We start from the raw sequence: 7,961 nt of genomic DNA, 5'->3' as shown, positions 1-7,961 counted from the left end.
CCAAATGACACCATATTCACTATCCAATGAGAAAAATGGAGCCACCCCAGAATCTTCCATTCCGATCACACCACCAACACTCGCTGGTCTCTCTGGCACCGCTTCTACCAGGAAGTCTTCCTGCTTTAACCTCCGGGATTATTGCCAGGAAGGATTCTCGCTCTCTGTTTCTTTCTGGCACTGCCTCCTGAGTCTGGGGTTGGTGAGTGTGACTGAGAGAACCTTTGTCACAGGCACATGTCCTCCAAGGGAGAAGGAAAAAAGCAAGAACTTGGCAGTTTTACTTTCTCTACTGGGAGATGGGTTAGGTCTCTCGTTGAGAAGTGAAAGAGGGGGGCAAATGTCCACTGAAATCCACATTGACACATGTGACATCAGCTTAAACTCTTCTTCCAATAGCTAAAAAATTCTTCCTTCGACCTAATGCAACTAACCTTTATGCATCCAGAATGTAATCACCTCCTCCCCAAAAGGGGAACTGGACAAAGTCTCATTTATTACTGCTTTGGACAAACCTGACAACTCCTGCTCATTGTTTTACAATCCGTTTCAATTCTAGGGGCCAAATTGAGAAGTTTTTCAGCACCAACACACCCAATCCAAAACAGAGGTGGGAGGAAGAGAGATGTTAATTAGATACGTAAGCACAGGAAAGGAAATAAGCACATGAAGTTGTTGCGGTCCTATTTCTGTAACTGGTCATGAGGCTGAAGTTGGTAATTATGACTTCCCTGCTTCGCAGATGTTCAAGGTTCTTTATCTGATGTAGTATCTTGAGCCTTCGTTTTTGAGGAATCTCAACCTTTGTCTTCTCCACACAGATGCTGTAGGCTCCCAATGAATATTATCAATGAACAAGTTAGACCAGGAAGCACCCCAGGACATTTTTCCAGTTCCATCAATATTTCTTACTTTCTTAATTGTGTAGCAGCAACTGTCATTCTTCTTGATAGTCAGGATCAATCTCCAAAGTCAACACCATAATCCCCTCCTGCATCTACTTCCTAGCAGCATGAAGAGCCTGAACGGGCCAGGTGGTGTCAAGTTGCCAACTGAAGATTCTGCTGTTGTATCTTCTGATATAAGCTTGCCTGCCTTGGTTACTGCGACAACTAACTCAACAGCACCCACAGTTTGAAGGATGGAAGGCTGAACTTTGACCATGCTTGTGTTTTGTGCAGGGCCTTATGAATTCCAGGAAATTTTTCCCCTTTTTAGTCAATGGGTCATAGGCAGCTCTGCACGATCTTAGGTAGGAATAGATGAAGGCGAGCAATGTGGCTGCAAAACTCCCTTTTTTCTTCAGAACCTAACCAGGTCCAGTTCTTGAAGGCCATTTCCATTTGATGATGGAGCACTGTGTGGTATAGCTGACTATATAGACAAGTGGGTTAACACATCAAGTTTATAGTGTGAAATTACAGGGCCCAAGGTTACATGTTTAGTTGTAAACAGGTACCAGAGACAAACAAGGGTCTATTATTCAAAATAAAGATAGACACCTGAGGAAAGGCCAGTGGCGTTCACCACAAATCTTAAGAGTTTCTGCTGTGATTCTCCTATGGTGACTGGCAACAAATTTAACCATTGCATTTCCTGGGTATACGAGCAAAGTAGTTGAGTTAGTTCCACCAGAGTCTGATCAGCTGAAGCTTCTCTGCCTGCGAGGAGTTACTTGAAATAGGCCCCTTTAGTATATCTCATACATGCTCAGACAGCATTCTCAAAAGTGTTTATATTTTCTCTCCCAAAGTTAAAATGGTTCATGTGTTATGCTCTTTTTAGTGGATAATAAATATTGAACCTTATCATTTGCTTTGTTTGGGAGAGCCTATGTTACCCTGGAAACATCTTAAATTTTTTTTCTTAGTTTTCAATTACAGTTTATATTCAATATTATTTTGTGTTAGTTTCAAGTAAACAGCATAGTGGTGAGGCAATCATCTACTTTGCAAAGTGACACCCCCTGCCCCCGATATTGGAAAGATCTTTTGGAGAAATTTAACATTAGGCTTCTGAATTTTTGTGGCATTATCTTCTATTTTCTGGCAAATGTATATTTTACCTAAGGTTTGCACTATCTTCCAAGAACCAGAATAATGTCTGTAGGAGGATGAAACAATCTCCTTCTCTAAAGGGAATCCAGCTTATCTCCTATCAAGACTCACAAGATGTGGAATTTCCAGTGTATAGGAAGTCTCAGGAGAGTGACAAATGTCTACTACAACAATGATTGATTCCCATTAGGTCTGAACTTGCCATCAAGAAGGATTAACAACTCAAAGTACTTATTGATTTGAATGAAGCTGAGCAACATAAGTACACTTGACAAGCAGGATCTTAAAAAAAAACAACTACCAAGTAAGTGCATCATTTAAACATAAAACTCAATGTACTTCTCCTACTCACTTTTACCATACCCTCTGCTTCAAAGTTTTTAGTTGTTTTGCTGTGGAAAACTTAGCGTTCTCTTCCTGAGCAGATTGAAACTTTCTATACAAAGCTAGGCTCCCACAGTATCTGTCCTGGGGAGATATGGGTAAATGGTTTTACACCAGGGTTGTCAAGAGACACTAAAGCTATCACACTTTTGATTTTCTACTTTTTTAAAAAAAAATTTATTTATTTATTTATTTATTTTTAGAGAGGGAAGGGAGGGAGATAGAAAGAGAGAGAAACATCAATGTGCGGTTGCTGGGGGTCATGACCTGCAACCCAGGCATGTACCCTGACTGGGAGTCGAACCTGTGACACTTTGGTTCGCAGCCCATGCTCAATACACTGAGCTATGCCAGCCAGGATTTTCTACTTCTTAATGACAGAAAAGGGGACAGTTTCAGTGTGATCATTTTTTGTCTGTACAGGTGAGGAAATAGTACCAGATTTGTCACTTTGCCCATCCTTTATTAAAAACTCCTTGCCAACTCTATCCTGTTTATTCAACAAATCCCCCTACCCTTATTCTTGTTTGCTGAACCAGACATGTTGGGGTTTCTTTGTCTCTCTTCATACACATTTCCCTAAAGACATCCCAAGGGTATTTATGTAAGCATAGTTTTTAGTGATTAACAAATAATACTCAGGGAATGCCATCTTTGAAACATTTTAAATTTCAAATAAGTGCAAATGTTACTACAGGGTACAGGTATTTCAAGGTATCGAGACTACCTCACAGGTGAGTGTTAGATGACATTACACTACACTTACAAATATGTACCTGCACATGTCTATAATTAGTTCAAGATTAATTCTTAAAGTAAAATTGCCGGGTCAGAGGGAGTACATATTCTCAAGGGCCAGAGCAAACTTGTCCCCATGAAAGATGAATTTATAACGTTACCAATAGTGTACAAAAAGCTTATTTGTTTACACCTTTGGTAACTTAAGATATTACAAATAAACGCCATCTTTGATGAATTTGTTAGGTAATAGATGTTATCTCCTTGTTTTTTAAAATGTACAAATCACATATTTTATAGGTTTCTAATTTTTTCGTATTTTTAATTGAAGTTTTTGTCTCATTAATTTCCAGGAACTTTTTATGTATTTAGAATATTAAGCATTTACTTGTAATTTATATTTAAAATATTTTATACAGCTTTTACCATGGCTCTAGTCAGAAAAAAAAGTTTTAAATATATATAAATATATTAATATTTTCATTATCATTAGGCCTATATGCATTGATGGCTTGCCTAGAAAGTTAGTCTTTATCTATGCTAAATTTGTATAAATGTTTCCCTGGGATTTCTTGTAAAACATTTTGTTATTATTTCAACATTAACCAATTTGTAATATGTTCTGTGGTATATCTTCTGAGTAGTGATCCAAGTTTTCTTCCCCAAATGATAAGTTGATTTTCTCAACTCTATTTATTAAATAAACTGTCCTTGCTCCTGAGTTAAAGCACCATCTCACTGCACCCTGAGTTCTTATCCACACTAGGTCTTGGCTTCTTCGTGACATACTTTCCTGTTCCCACGGTTTGGTTTGATTCTGTGCCTCTACAGTGTTCTGATTGTTCCAGATTTTAAAACACTTTATACATTATATTCAGTTCTTAATTAGATATTATTATTTGGTTGGAGGGAACATATTGTTTTAAAAAATGTTATTTTCTAAAATGATTCAATTAGTCAAAAGTATTTAATGTGGAGTTTTTATTCCTAGGATATTGCTATAAAGTTGTTTTGAATTGGCCTTATATTCCCATTTTTTAAAATAACTATTCATGGTATTTGTATTCATCTAACAACTGTATTAGCAATAGTTTTTTTTTTTTAGTTTTAACAGTGTTTAATTTGTTTCAAGGCTCTGTCTTGCCCCAATAGATAACATAGACTACATTCTAGAAGTCTTTGTTTTGATTCCCTTCTTAGTGTGTTCAAATAAGACCTGAAATATTTTGTTTTCCAAAGGATCCATCAGTAATACACACCTTTATATATATATATATATATATATATATATATATATATATATACACACACACACACACACACATATATATAATATCTTTGTTGCTAATATACAAGTCCATAGTTTAGCTGGGTATAGATTTGGGGGGCAATATAAAATTTTTACTTTAAAAATGTCTGTAGATGTCAGATGTCAATCACTTTTTAGTATAATTCCTAATTTTGATTCATTATTCAGATGTCTTTAGAATACTGTTTTATTTTATCCTAGAGTGTTTTGGTATTTATTACATATCTTAGATTGTCATTTTGTTTTTCTCATGTAAAATGACAATTTTGATACATAAGCAATTATTAGTTACTCCATTGTCTTTGACATTTTGTGTTCCTCAGAATACATCTGAGAGTTTCTTAAGTTTGTTTTCTATGCAGCATACTTATTTCTGCCTGTATACTTATTCTCTGTCTTTATAATTTAAATTTTTTTCAAGACAGTTTAGATTCTTGCCATATTTTTAGTAAAATTTCCTGCAGCATGTAGAGCAGCAGTAGTGTGCACTCCTGCTGCTTAAGTCCTTGATTTTTTTCTCCTGTTTTAATGTTTTACTTCTCTTTGGAATGTTTGATTTGGTGTCGCTGCATTGTGGGTGACTGCTTAGAGTGGTCCAGGTCATCATGCACTCTTCATTGTACTCTCTACTGATTTTAATACTTCTACAGAAATGCAAACTTTTTCACATTATCCCGTATTTCATTCAACTCAGGGCAAGTCCCTGGACTTTCTCTCTATTCTGTGTTCAGTCATGCTCAGTTTCACTTCAGTTCGATTTCATATTGTTGCATCTGTTTGTCTAACAGGGAGCATGCTTTCACGAGGCTTCCGAGCACGCGAGGGGTGTGCCGTCACGACCGCAAGTTCTCTGGGCCTTCACTGTCCCTTTTCCTTCCTTCCAGAATCCCTCCCCGTTTCCTACTGGTGTTCATTTATAGGTACTAATTTTTTTTAATGAGAGGCCAGTGTCTGTCATTAACACACGGAACTAGTTGTGCCTAGCTATTGCATGTTAGATCTTAAACTAATATTCGGGCGATGTGTACAACTACAAGCCCGATTCTGGAGGGTTTCGGTAATTCAAGTAGCGTCAGCTAGACTGGACTGTGAAAGAAGTTCTTACTCCTTTTGTCAAACTTTGGAAGGTAATTTTTTCCTGAATAACTTGAACCGTATATTTCTCCCTCTGTTAGAAACAGTGTGCTTTACACCTCAGCCCCCTGCACTGCCCTGAAGTCGTTAGTCTCTGTCCCTCCTAGGTCTGACCTCGTATCCCAATGCCACCACTGCCCCTCCACATTGAATCTGACGGCTGTTGCCCGTTACTGAAGTGGTTTAGGAACAGAAGAAAAGCAGGACGGATGATCATGAAAGAGAAGTGAGAAGGGAGGTATTCTCTTGAGTGCTAGTAAAGGAATTTGATGTGAACGTTCATTAATATTCAAACTATGATTGTTGCAGTTTTGCATCCCTTTCCATGGCATGAGGGTGAAGCTAGCTGGTGCGCTCAGAAGAGAGCACATGTGTATAAGCCGAAAGGCAGGACAGATCACCGTGGGCCTGGGGACTGCAAGCACGTTGTATGGATGGGCCATACACAGAAAAGGATGGGGGAGAGGTGGCTGAGGAGGACGTCAGGGGATCTGCCACTATATGTACCTGCTTGTGGAGTTTTGACTTCACTCTAAAAGAAGCATTGCAACGTTTAAAGCAGGTGTGTGACATGGTGAGACAGAAAGATCTCTTTGGCAGTAATTTGATTAAAGCAAGAGGAGACTGTTGATGGGGAGGCACAGAGGAAGTTGCTGCAATCATCGAGGCAGAAAACAGGTAACAGCCTCAGCGAAAATGCAACAGAGTTTGTGATTGGAATAGAGGGCAAGGGAAAGGGCAGAGGGGGAACCTCGGATGATTCTCATGCAGTTGGGTTAACGTTACAGGGCCAATGAGTGTGACATTTGCGAAAATAAACTGGTTTGTTGGGGCTGCAGTATGGAGTGATAATGAATTCATTAGTTTTGAAGTTCCATTAGTGATTTCATATAGACGATTTTCTTCTACCCAACGATCATTTTAACTTTAGTAGAACAACAAAAACCACCAAATGTTTCCAAGGATAAAATAAGCTAAAATTTTAGAATGCAGGTACTGTCTAGTTTAACGATTTGGATTTGTGGTATGCTGTTGTTAAAACCAATGAATGAGGACAGAGAGATTAACCAGCAAGATCAGTATTTAATGCCAGGGTGGAGTTGGGAGCTCGGGGAATGAGGAGCTTAGCTTTGGAAGACAGGAAATTAATATCCTCAAACGGATTTTACTCATTAACAGTAGGATTTGGGGCAAGGCACTTAGTCATCTGGCTCCCCAGGTCCCTATTTGTAACAGATAGATAATATCATCTTTCAAATTATTTCACAGAGTCTGAAGATTTGAACTAGATAGTTGATATGAAATTGCTTCCGCATGCTGGTTTCATATCTAGAATGATGAGAAACAAAATATTATGTATGTTTGGAAGCAGCATTGGAGCAAACATTTTCGAGTATTCAACCCTACTATGTAAATAACACTAGCCTTTGGGACAATTTAATGGCACCTTTAACAAAAGCATATTCAATCCAGTTTTTAAAAACATGGTACTTTGGAGACTAGAATGTTGTAAATATGAAGTCTGACTCATTACAAAGAAAATAAGGCTAAAGACACTACTTAGTGACAGAGAGGATATTTTTGTGATCATTTTCAATTAGTATTTTCCTTTATTAAAAATATAAGGAGGGGAAAAAGAAAATAGTTTTGCATTCGATATTAATATAATTTTCAACTCCTGGCTATGATTACATCATAAATATCATAACCAAACTTCTTACAGAACTACATACAGAGCATTTCATATTCTTCCAAAGTTCACATAATTAAGAAAGTGTTTTTCAAATGAAATAGAATTATCTCGTTTACTCTGCTGTGTTTACATATGTCTTTCACGAAGAGCTATTTGGCAGTAAACCTAGCTGTTCTTTAAATAAGCATACTAAAATACTTCTTCAGAATCTAAAGTTCTGCTAAAAGAAAGAAAATCCACACCAATTTTGCCTCTGAAAAGATATTATCACTGCTCTTTTTGTTGGTCTAGAGAAAAAATATTGGAGAAAATGGAATTTTACCAAAAGCAAGTTATAAATTCACATCCACAGAGTCATATCCTATAGGTTTTTATAAACCAATAAAAAGTAATGGATTAGGAAAAAACTACCTATTTACCTCAAAGTATTTTGGAATAAAGAAGCTGATAGCTGTTTACCTTGTGGCAATGCTGAGAAAACTCCCTTGGGCTGAAGTCCAAGTGAAAGACTTAAATACTGTAAACTGTGTTTGCCACAGGAAGCCTTACAGATTCAAAACTCAAAACTAGCTGGCCCCACATCTGATTGGTGGGTATGATCAGCACACCACCTATTCAGCACCTTAGTCTGAGTTGGGTTCATGAG

Source organism: Phyllostomus hastatus, unplaced genomic scaffold (genome assembly GCF_019186645.2).
Source record: "Phyllostomus hastatus isolate PE091 unplaced genomic scaffold, TTU_PhHast_1.1 phas_contig_159, whole genome shotgun sequence".
NCBI lineage: Eukaryota > Metazoa > Chordata > Mammalia > Chiroptera > Phyllostomidae > Phyllostomus > Phyllostomus hastatus.
This window is presented reverse-complemented; position numbering follows the sequence as displayed.